The 12289-nt window shown below is 37.6% G+C and overlaps 1 protein-coding gene across 11 annotated transcripts in view; it reads left to right on the top strand.

Annotated features, from left to right (window-relative positions):
- Nucleotides 1-12289, top strand: part of camkmt (calmodulin-lysine N-methyltransferase) — a 796752-nt gene that overhangs the window by 92448 nt on the left and 692015 nt on the right. The gene's annotated exons all lie outside the window — the stretch shown is intronic.

The raw sequence follows: 12289 nt of genomic DNA, 5'->3' as shown, positions 1-12289 counted from the left end.
AAAGACCACCTGACATTTATTTATTGCATATATTGTATTTTTATATGTTACACATTTATTGATATTTCTAAATAGTTTATTTAACATGGATAGGTCATACACGTGAGAGGTCAACATTGATTGATTGTGGATGTAGCCACATAGAGGAGTGAACGATAATTTAGTGCTCATATGAACAATACGAATAAGATAAAATAAATACATATGGGTTTAAATGTTACCTGGGTAACTTGGGTTTAGATATTACCTCCTTCATCATTCTGATCAACATAGAGGATTTAAGTATAATCCAAATACAGTAATGTCAAGTTAGTAAGCTCTATTGGGTAAGTAAGAATGTTTAGTATTGCAGTCTTAGTGCATGACCTGCCCTTTGTGTGAGGCATGATTTTTTTGGACTTAGTTTGCAATCCTATTCACATTTGTCTGTGAGGGCGGCTAATGAAATTCACTGGGAAATAATCTTAGAAGTTGATATGCATAGGCTTGCATGGTAAGAGAGTTTCCAAGATCAGAATGCCAGGAGCATAACAGAAAATATAAGCTACAAGCAAAGATGGTAAACATTGATACAGCTGTGTTAAAGATATCTGACTGATAGCGAAATCAGTAGGCATGAAATGGAAAAATAAGTATAAATTCAGAATTTAAAATTCCATGACAAAGATGGTGTATAAACTTACTTTTAGTCTATGTATATAAGATGTATACAAAATCTAAAATGAATTTCATATTTAGACGGGTTCCATCTTCAGCATATCTCATTATGTACATATAGTAGATTCTCACTTATCCAGCGTTCTGGGTTATTCAACGCATTTTTGTCTTCAATGTTTTCAATACATCGTGATATTTTGGTGCTAAATTAGTAAATACAGTAATTACTACATAGCATTACTGCGTATTGAACTACTTTTTCTGTCAAATTTGTTGTATAACATGATGTTTTGGTGCTTAATTTGTAAAATCATAACCTAAGTTGATGTTTAATAGGCTTTTCCTTAATCCCTCCTTATTATCCAACATATTCGCTTATCCAACGTTCTACCGGCCCATTTACATTGGATAAGTAAGACTCTACTGTATATGCAAATACAAGTAATTAAAAAAGCAAAAGCAAAACATTATATCCCCAAGTGTTTTAGATAACCTGTACTCATCAGTTAATAAACTTTATTGTGCATGTCACCTTGCAAGCTGAATTGAATTTTACTGAAATTTGGAAAAATAATAAAACACAAAATGATTGATTTTAAGAATGTTTTTATAAAAATTATATAATTTGAACATTTATATTCTGCCCTTCTCACCCTGAAGGGTACTCAGGGCGGAGCAAAACATATATACAGCAAGCATTCCATATATATATATATATATTCAAAATGTTATTGCAGTGATGAGGCTTGCTCTGTAGGACAATGTATGTATGTAGAAATTGGTATTTCACAGTAACTACTGAAATATAATTTTAAAGTGAATCCAGTGGTACTACATAATATAAATGGATAAGTACTATACTGTCGAAAACTAGCAAGGAGTCAAGTAAGGGAGGATTTGTAAAATTCATTTGGTTTTGAACATTTAATCGCTTTTATGTAGGCAATACAAAATAAATGAAGTATTTGGAAGAATTTGGAATTAGGCTCATTGAGACGTGAAGAAGCATTTCAAATAGAACCAGAGAATGTAGGAGCTGCTAGAGTCTCTCTAGTGTATTTTATGTAATGTAATGTAATTAATCTTCGGTGCCTGATTGAAAAAAACAACAACAATGTGACCCTCATTTTTCTGTATTTCAATCTCATGAATGGATTCAATCCAGCTTTCCGTCTAACTACTTATTGTTCTTGGCAAGAGCAACTAACTGCTTTTTCCTCCTGTAAACGGACTAACTTTCTGGGTTAAGCAGTTCTTATTTTTGTGTACCTTTTTAAAAAAGTTAAAAAACAACAACATTGCATATAGGTGCTAACCAAAAGATTTATGTATTTAAAACTCTGTTCTGCTTGGTCATTTAGTGAAAGCTTCTATGTTAAGAGGAGGGAAAATGGAGTGAAGGTGGCTCTTAAAAGCAAATATCAAGACCTGTGATAAGCAGGGGTGTACTCAAGTGGCATGAATACCTCAGTTCCAGATGGGTCAGCTTTAGGGGTCAAGTTGTGAAGAGAAAGCCATCACACACACTTCATCAACACTGTGGAATGAGAGACCAGTGCATTTACTGAGCAATGGATTTCCAGTGAACATATAAACTAATTGGTGGATGAACATGCCCCAGGAGCAATGATTTTAAGGTCATAGCAGGCTCAGTGAATTGTGCTGACTTACACTTGTGCCTCGCTGATAGCTGATCTTACCAATGAGCGGTTTAGAGGCATTCAAGCCTGAACTCTCTTCCATGCGCCTTGAATGGCATGTCAGCGGTCACTGTTTCTGACATCCTTTATATTTGTCCAGTCAGCTCTAAATCTTTAGGTTGAGCTTCAGTGTACTCAGGAAAGAAAAGAGAGAAGTAATTATTTTCAGTCATTGAGTTCTGAAGACCTTTGTGTTAATTATGCCAAACACAGCTAGTTCATCAACAAACTAGAAATGTAAAAATGAGGAGAATGAAGGAAACATTGAATATGGATATTTTGATAAAACATTTTATGTTCTGATTTAAAATTAACCTTCTTACCTAGAAGTATATCTTATTCCTATTTTTTTCAGTCCCTACTTAAAGGACTCCATACTTTAACAAAGGCTGATTTAAATGTGAACTGGGTGGAAAAAGTGTATCCCTGTGGCATACCATGCACCTAGTGTTTATTTGAAAATGAACAATGCAACTTGCAGAAGTTTTAGCATAAATGCTGAGTGGGCACATGCAGACAAAGGTGATTGATTTCAAATGAGATATTGGATTAATACCTTGTATATAGTATTTTTGTGCATATTCATAATCAATATTAAATTAGGTTTAAGGATTTTTATCAACCAACCTACTGTTTCATTATAGTCATTAGCACAGATGTTGACCAACTTTGATATCACCTTTCTTCATTAGTGCAGTTCGTAACCCTGCTTTACTGCATTACTGCCGTTTCTTTATTTTGTTATAATTATTTTTATTTTTAATGCAGTTATGCAATCTTAGCATTTTTTTCAAAAGGCAAATATAACTATAAAATACAAAATATAATAAAAGGGAAACAGCCATCTTGGAAATAGCGAGGGGAAAGGGGGAGAATCCCACTCTCTGATGTCTCTTCACAGCCAATGTGCTGGCACAGAAGAGGAAGGGATCCATCCTATCAAGGTTTTTTTTTTCCGTGTCAGGAGCGACTTGAGAAACTGCAAGTTGCTTCTGGTGTGAGAGAATTGGCCGTCTGCAAGGATGTTGCCCGGGGACGCCTGGAAGTTTTTTTTTTTTATGTTTTTATCATCCTTGTGGGAGGCTTCTCTTATGTCCCCGCATGGAGCTGGAGCTGATAGAGGGAGCTCATCCACGCTCTCCCCGGGTGGAATTCGAACCTGGCAGCTTTCAAATCAGCAACCCAACCTTCAAGTCACAATGCTTTAATCCAATACGCCATCGGGGGCACCATCATATCAAGGTAGGGAACAAGAACGTTGTGCGATTGGGAGCCATGGATAATTTTTACCCGTGAATAGCTGGGGAGAGGGTGGGGGAAGCAAACAACCAGTTAGATGCAAATGTGTTATGAAATGGCAGTTCATTTGTCTCATGTGATAAAGGCCTAAATTCCAATGGAATGGATTCTCCCTCCTGTCGGAGTATACTGTAATGCCAAAAATTGCTGCAGTACTTTCTTTTTCATAGGGAGCAACTTACCATTGCTAATCAACATAATCCAGAGGTGACCTGGTCAGTCACAAAACAAGTAAGAAAATAGGGATTCATTCTGTGCTGGATAAGGTTATACATCTCCTGAAATCTAGAGTTCACATCTTGGGCATACAGTGTTCCTTCACATATTGCTGGGGTTAGGTTCCAGGACCACCTGCAATAAGTGAAAATCCACGAAGTAGGGACACTATATTTATTTTAATATTTATACATTATTTTATTATTTTATTTTATTTTTATACACTATTTTAAGTCTTTATCAACCATTCGTGTGTTGATCAATTGCCTCCTTCTCCTCCCTTTGCCTCTTGGGCTCCTTTTCTCTCCCTTGAGCTTCTTCTTCCTCCCATCCTTAGGCTGTAAATTGTAATTATTTATAATAGTCTTTTAGTGTTTATTGAAAAACAGCGAATCCATGAAAAGTGAACCGCAAAGTAGTGAGGGAACACTGTACTCATCATTTCTAAGCCTAGATGCCCCAATTTCAACAGTAGGCAGGAGTGCATTTAAGTTGTTAAAAATAGCATGCCAACTATTCCCATTCCTTGAGATGTCAAATCTGGTTGTGGTGACATATGCCATGATTTCATCCTGTTTGGATTTCTGCAACATCCTCTTCATGGGTTTTCTTTGGAAATTGTTGAGAAACTTCAGCAGGTCCTAAAAGATGGGGACTGATTTCAGGGAATGAAGAATCCTTGTTGAAATATCAGTCTAGGAAGGATGGTCCTTAAACAATGTATCTTCTTGTGGCATTGAAGGAGTTGATTTTTGCTGAACTTCCCTTTTGAAGCCACCTGTGCCCAAAAGTGCAATTAGATAATTTTGGACTTCTGAATTGTGGGATGTGTCCTTCACACCCAGTGTATTCAAACCAAGTTTTTTTTAAATCTGTAACCTCCCACAGTTTCTGCATATTCTTTAATAAATACATTTCTGCAGAAAGTCCACAACAAGGAAATAATTCAGATCTGTCTTTTCTTATATACATGCAGATTACCCAGTGCAAGAGCAGTGTTTGATGCAATACATCTTAGCAGGTGTTAGCAAGTGTGGAATGAATTTTAATAAATGGAGTTCAGATGGTCTAGGTATGCTTGAGACTTTGAGCAGTGGTAGACTTGTTCAGATGCTTGAATCAAGACAGGTTTCACTGGCTATAAATGCAATTAACCCAGATCCATCAGATTGTATTTATTTATTTGTTTGTTTATTTAGGAAAAAATAGGCTATCATTTATTTTCTAAAAGCCCTGGACAGCATCAGTTTAAATACCTTTCCAATATTCTAAATAATTTGCAGGATATCCTTTCTTGTATTGGAGAGTAATACAAATAACCAAAAAGATAATGGGATTAGCTCCCCCTCCCCTTCTCTCCAGTTACCTTAAAACAAATTTGTCACTGTCTTAAGGTAGTTCTAGAAAATAATTGTGAAGTGGACTTAAAGTTTTATTAAAGTTATAAACATATGATAGCACAGTGTGTGCTAAATGTGTTTAGCATATTTTACATTACTTTTTGTGATTGCTCATTCCATTGTTAGCCTTTCTTATATGGGTATTTTGAAAGTTTTCATGTTTAATAGTTAGGTTCCTGAATTTCTCAGATGACTTCACGTCGTTGTTAAAAGGTTCCAATTACATTAGTAGGGTTTGAACAATTGGATGGATCTTTACTTAATTGAATAGAATTCCACATGGATCCATTAGGACAATCATTGCTCATACTGGGACATTTTAATCTTATTCCTGTTAATTTTGCACAGTGACGTCCTTAGTATCCTTATTTATCCTCCTCTAGCTTAACCAGACGTAATCATGGACCACATCAAATATGAAATTAATTGAATGAATGTAAGAGGAAGCAATATTGTAATTAAAAGTGCCCCCAAAAGTTTATGAATATTATAAACAAGATGTTTGTTATCATATGACTTCGCTTTGCAATGCTATTTTTAATCAAATTTAGTGTTAGTATCAGCTTTATTGTACAATATCATGATATGCTCTAGCCAAATTTAAATTATTTAAGTGGAAACAAATAGAAGATTGTGTTTTAAAAATTGTGATTCAAATCAAAAGACTTAGATACTTTGAACTATATCAAAATATGGCTACATCCATCCTAAGTGCAGAACTTACAAAGGTACTCTTAAAAAAGTAATTTGGTTACTATTTTTCATTACAGTGTTTAAAAAATAATTCTTTGACATTACTCATTGTGACGTTGTTTAAAAATAATGTGTTACTGCTTTTTCTTTTTTTTTTAGAAAAGTACTATAGGAGGGATAAGAGAATAGCAAGATATTTGTAAAATTCTTGCCACTACGTGCTTTCAGTATTTAAATATCCTTAAAATGAGACTAAAATAAGTTCCGTGTTATGCCAGTAAAGTTTCTTTCCAGTTCTTATTTTACTTTTGAATATAACTATTTATACCTTTGAAGGCCCTGGCAACTGATGGAAATTCCTCTCTCCGTTCAGTTGCCACTGCTCTGGCCTCAGAGGGAAAAAAGGTCAGTATCCGATGGACTTGATTCCCATCCTTGTGTGTTATTTAGTTCATATGTCTGAGGGCAGGAAACTGTAAAATTATTTATAAGCTGCTCTTAGAGTCTTTTTTTTGCTGGAAGGCAGGGCATAAATTCTCCAATCAATCAATTAATCTCCTTGTGTCTTCTTGTGGAGAGAAAAAGTGGGGTATAAATGCATGTAATGATAATAATAATAATAAAAATATTTCCAGCAAGTGATGGCTTAGGGACTAGCACCAGTACACAGATTACCCATCTAAGTAGTCGTAGTTTACTCTTCCAATACCAAGTTTTTATAAAGTCATTTCAAAGAATAATTATGTTGCATGTAATTTATTACAGCATGACTCCTGTTACTGTGGGAAAGTTACTCATGGTTTTATTTACCCATATGTGACAAAATATGTCCCCTCTAAGCATTCCCTACATCCCCCCAGCATGATTCTATGCTTTCACTGGAGAGTCACACTGAATGATGTAGTGATGCTTTAAAAGGTGTTATCTTTAGGCATTTCTTAGGACCTCTAATGTGTCATAGAATCATAGAATCATAGAATCATAGAATAGTAGAGTTGGAAGAGACCTCAAGGGCCATCTAGTCCAACCCCCCGCTAAGAAGCAGGAAATCGCATTCAAAGCACCCCCGACAGATGGCCATCCAGCCTCTGCTTAAAAGCCTCCAAAGAAGGAGCCTCCACCACGGCCCGGGGGAGAGAGTTCCACTGCCGAACAGCCCTCACAGTGAGGAAGTTCTTCCTGATGTTCAGGTGGAATCTCCTTTCCTGTAGTTTGAAGCCATTGTTCCGTGTCCTAGTCTGCAGGGCAGCAGAAAATAAGCTTGCTCCCTCCTCCCTATGACTTCCCCTCACATATTTGTACATGGCTATCATGTCTCCTCTCAGCCTTCTCTTCTGCAGGCTAAACATGCCCAGCTCTTTAAGCCTCTCCTCATAGGGCTTGTTCTCCAGACCCTTAATCATTTTAGTTGCCCTCCTCTGGACACTTTCCAGCTTGTCAGCATCTCCCTTCATCTGCGGTGCCCAAAACTGGACACAGTATTCCAGGTGTGGTCTGACCAAGGCAGAATAGAGGGGGAGCATGACTTCCCTGGATCTAGACGTTATTCCCCTATTGATGCAGGCCAAAATCCCATTGGCTTTTTTAGCTGCCGCATCACATTGTAGGCTCATGTTTAACTTGTTGTCCACGAGGACTCCAAGATCTTTTTCGCACACACTGCTATCAAGCCAGGCGTCCCCCATTCTGTATCTTTGATTTCCATTTTTTCTGCCGAAGTGAAGTATCTTGCATTTGTCCCTGTTGAACTTCATTTTGTTAGTTTCGGCCCATCTCTCTAGTCTGTCAAGATCGTTTTGAATTCTGCTCCTGTCTTCTGGAGTGTTAGCTATCCCTCCGAGTTTGGTGTCATCTGCAAACTTGATGATCGTGCCTTCTAACCCTTCGTCTAAGTCGTTAATAAAGATGTTGAACAGAACCGGGCCCAGGACGGAGCCCTGTGGCACTCCACTTGTCACTTCTTTCCATGATGAAGACGACGCATTGGTGAGCACCCTTTGGGTTCGTTCGCTTAGCCAATTACAGATCCACCTAACCGTAGTTTTGTCTAGCCCACATTTTACTAGTTTGTTTGCCAGAAGGTCGTGGGGGACTTTGTCGAAGGCCTTACTGAAATCTAGATATGCTACATCCACGGCATTCCCTGTATCGACCCAACTCGTAACTCTATCGAAAAAAGAGATCAGATTAGTCTGGCATGACTTGTTTTTGGTAAATCCGTGTTGACTATTAGCAATGACCGCATTTGTTTCTAAGTGTTTGCAGACCACTTCCTTAATGATCTTTTCCAGAATCTTGCCTGGTATTGATGTGAGGCTGACCGGACGGTAATTGTTTGGGTCGTTCTTTTTTCCCTTCTTGAAGATAGGGACCACATTCGCCCTCCTCCAATCTGCTGGGACTTCTCCTGTTCTCCAAGAACTCTCGAAGATGATTGCCAGTGGTTCTGAAATAACTTCCGCTAGTTCCTTCAATACTCTTGGATGTAGCTGATCTGGCCCTGGGGACTTGAATTCGTTTAGAGTGGCCAGGTGTTCCTGGACAACTTGTTTCCCTATTTGGGTAGAAGTTCCCTTCTGCTAGAAGTCATTTGTTCAATAGGTCTTACAATTATCTGCGATTTTCACTAGCTGCAGTAAGTCTAGGAATAGATCTCCCATGGGTATGGGTGTTGTATTGTACTTCTACGAACCTCTATTTAGAATAAATCAATGCTCAAGCAGTTAAAATTAACACATGCTCCAACTTTATTGAATATGATTTGTGAAGCTGAGAATAAGTTCTGCGGATGCTTGCTCCTCTCTAACGTCTCCCATTTGGTCCTTGTTTAAAACATGCAATTCCACTTAAAGAACATGGTTTGTTTTAAAGCAGAGTTCTTGTTGTGTTCAAAACACAGAGAATTCTGACTTCATGTGTGTTGCTAATTCAGAATGATTGGGCAGGATCTGATGGTTTCATGTTGATTTGATTCAAGAAAGCCACATTTATCATTAACCAAAGTTGTTGGCTAGGGAATCACAACATGCTATAACTAAGCAAAATATCTGAATTCTTGCTTGGACCACTCTGGAGTTCACTGTGGCTCATTCCTTCATGCTAAATGATGTATTCAAATGATATTTGAATGTCACCAATATTTGAAGACTGATCAGAATTGCAGTAAGAACAGAATCCGTTTTTGTGAGTAACATTAAGACAGAGAAAGTTAGATTGAATAACCTATGTATGTACTCATGTTTAAGTCTAGAAATTTCATCAAAAATCAATCCAAAAAACCTTGGTTGAGTTACTCATTGGTCAATGTGAGTATTTTATCATAATTCTTATCAAAAGAGAAGTAGAGTGGTAAAAGGCAAGAGCTTAGTTTGTCCTGGGAGAACCTAAGAGAAGACGCTTCTCTACGCTCTTTGCCGTGATGCTGCTTCTGGATCTTTTGAATTCCCGATTGGGAAAATAGCAGTGGTCATAACTGGCTCCCCCCCCCCCACCCCAAGGTGGCCATGGTACTTTCCCCTCTGTGGAATGACCCTCGACTTATACATAAGATCGGCGTACATATGAGTATATATGGCAGTCAAAATATAGTAGTGTTACACATAAAAAGATTTTTCCCCCCTGATTCTGGTGTACTGTTGGTCTATTGGTTTACTTAAAGGTTTTTTAAGAGAAGTTTTAGTTCCTATATTCTATGTCTGCTGTACTTGAGGGAAAAAAAGCATTGGAAATTGTGGTTTTGTGTTGAGTGTATGATGATTGTTTATTGTTTGTATGACCCACAATGAGGTGTGTGTAATTTCACAGTGATATTAAATTCTTAGCTTTTTTTAAAAAAAATCCCTTTTGACTCTTGCTTAATGTTCTCAAGTTATAAGTGTAAATTACTTCTTTATACTACAATGTTAAAAGCCACTCTTTCCACTTGATGCTATGACTAGCACACCTTATACAATTTATCACTCCATCTTTTCATTCTGTCAAGGCAGAACATAGCTAGCTAATCCATCAAAAATCCTTATCCTTATCAGACACTCATGAATGCTTATACTGTAGGATATGACAGCCCAGAGATCATTTTGCTTTTATAAACTGCAGGGTACAGGGAAGAAAATGCTTTTTCTATTTTGAGATACGGGCCTGGTTTTATAGATGTGGCATTCATTCTTTTTCCCTCTCCTATGTTTTCCTTTGTGGAAAACAAAACTGTTTTTGAAAAAAAGTAGTCAGAATTCATTAAAAATAGTATAGTGTCCTTGTAACTCAACAGACTTGCATTTTCTTGTACAAACTTCTCTCTGTGCTATTCCCCTTCAGAGCTTTATATGTATTCAGAATACAATGGTAGTTCTATTTCTTGAAAAGACAACACAAAGGTAAATTGTTGTGTTTTCCCCTCATTTTTTGAGCGTTCTCTTTTCAAAGTATTTTTGTGATATCAGTGTCACAAAGTACAGGGTGCTCAGTAAATCTTGATACCTCCTTTAAGAATACAGTGAAATTGAGTTTTTAAACTCTTGATGCTCTCGATCATGGCAGCCTCTCTAGGAGTCTTATGATGTATTGTGTCAAATTCTAATGTGGAGTAGTTAACAGATCAGAGATTATATTGGGTATCATGCAATGTTCACTATAACAGATACTTTTTGAAGCACCCAAGAAATATATTACACCAGTTTGTGAAATTGCTTGCTGTTGTTACAGCAATCATGGTTTTACATTTGTTTGCAGGATTGTAAGATTCAGCCCATCAGCTGTTCTATAATTCCATTACTGAAAACACCAACTAGGTAAGGGGGGGAGGGGGAGGGGAGAGAAAGCATTAAGTAATTACATGTTGTTCCTTATTATATCATTTTGTCTGGAGGTTTGCAGCAATAATAGCCATCTATTACATTTTTATTCTGCCATCCCTCTAAGCAGCTCAGCGTGGTTTACGTATCCTCCTTAACAATTTTGTCCTTACAATAACCCACTGAGGTTGATTATGCTAAGAGTAATTGGTTGAGGTCACCCAGTCAGCATTATGTCTGAGCAGGGATAATAGAGACAAATGAATGTGGCAATCTCATGCACATCTATCTGGATTTACTTAGTGTTTGTTCTGTGTGAACACCTGTAACAGAGGTGGAAAAGTGCATCTTGTGGGTTGGATGTGTCCCCAGGGCTCCTGGTGTGGTCCTTGGGTCTCAAAGGCAGCATTCTTCCAAATTGGGCCAAAAACTGGCAAATCTGGAGTATTTGCATGGATAGGAAAAATTCCTTTTTGTGAAAACGTATCTTTTTGCTTTCACTTTGTAAAAAAAGATTTTTGGAATAAAATAGACCCAGGGATGGAGGAACTGCATAAAAATGCAAGTAATTCCACATTACATGAAATGACCTATTGTTCCACTTTTGTTTTTCTTGAATGTTGGAATGCCAGAGGATGGTGTGGCAGTCCAAAGTCCATGAGAAGGCAAACATGGCCCCAAGGGTTTCAAATGTTACCCATGCAATCTATGGGACCGTGAGGCTTGCAATTAAGTAGGCTCACAGAAGTAGGAAGGAATGTTTTCCTTCAGAGACTGACAGTCCTGATCAGGTAGACTTGAAACTAGTTTGTGTGGGGGATGGTGACATTATCCTTGGTAATAGTAGTTTATAAGGCCCAGAGTGAACAGACAAAAGGCTAAAGAGAGGTTTGGACAAACACAATAAGTACCAAGCAGCGAGGGGACAATAATCTCAAATAAACAACTAAGGGGAATGTCCCACAGGCTTAGATGCCTTTACACTAATGCTCTGAGCATGGGAAATAAACAAGATGAGCTGGAACTCCTAGCACAACAAAACAGTTATGATGTAATAGGCATAACTGAAACCTGGTGGGACACATCCTATGACTGGAATGTAGCAATGTGGGAGTGTATAACCTATTTCAGAGAAATATACCAAACAGGAAAGGGTGTGGAGTAGCATTATATGTCAAAAATATTTACACCTGTGAAGAGATGCAATACCTCAATCCTGGAAACCAGGTTGAAAGCATCTTGGCAAGAGTTAAGGGAACAAGGATTGTAAAAGATGTAGTGAGGGGTCTACTACAGACCTCCAAGCCAGGTAGAAGAACTGGATGAAGACTTCCTTGACCAGATGACCAAACATGCAGAAAGAAGAAACATAGTAGTAATGAGGGACTTCAACTACTCTGATATTTGTTGCAAAGCAAACTTTGCCAAGAGTACAAAGTTCAACAAATTCCTCACTTGCCTTGCAGACAATTTTATTGTCCAGAAGGTAGAAAAGGCAACAAGGGAATTGGCTATTCTGGATCTGATCCTAAGC

The sequence above is a fragment of the Anolis carolinensis genome, chromosome 1 (genome assembly GCF_035594765.1).
Source record: "Anolis carolinensis isolate JA03-04 chromosome 1, rAnoCar3.1.pri, whole genome shotgun sequence".
Lineage (NCBI taxonomy): Eukaryota > Metazoa > Chordata > Lepidosauria > Squamata > Dactyloidae > Anolis > Anolis carolinensis.
Note: the sequence above shows the minus strand (reverse complement) of the source record. Positions and strands in the feature narration are given on the sequence as shown.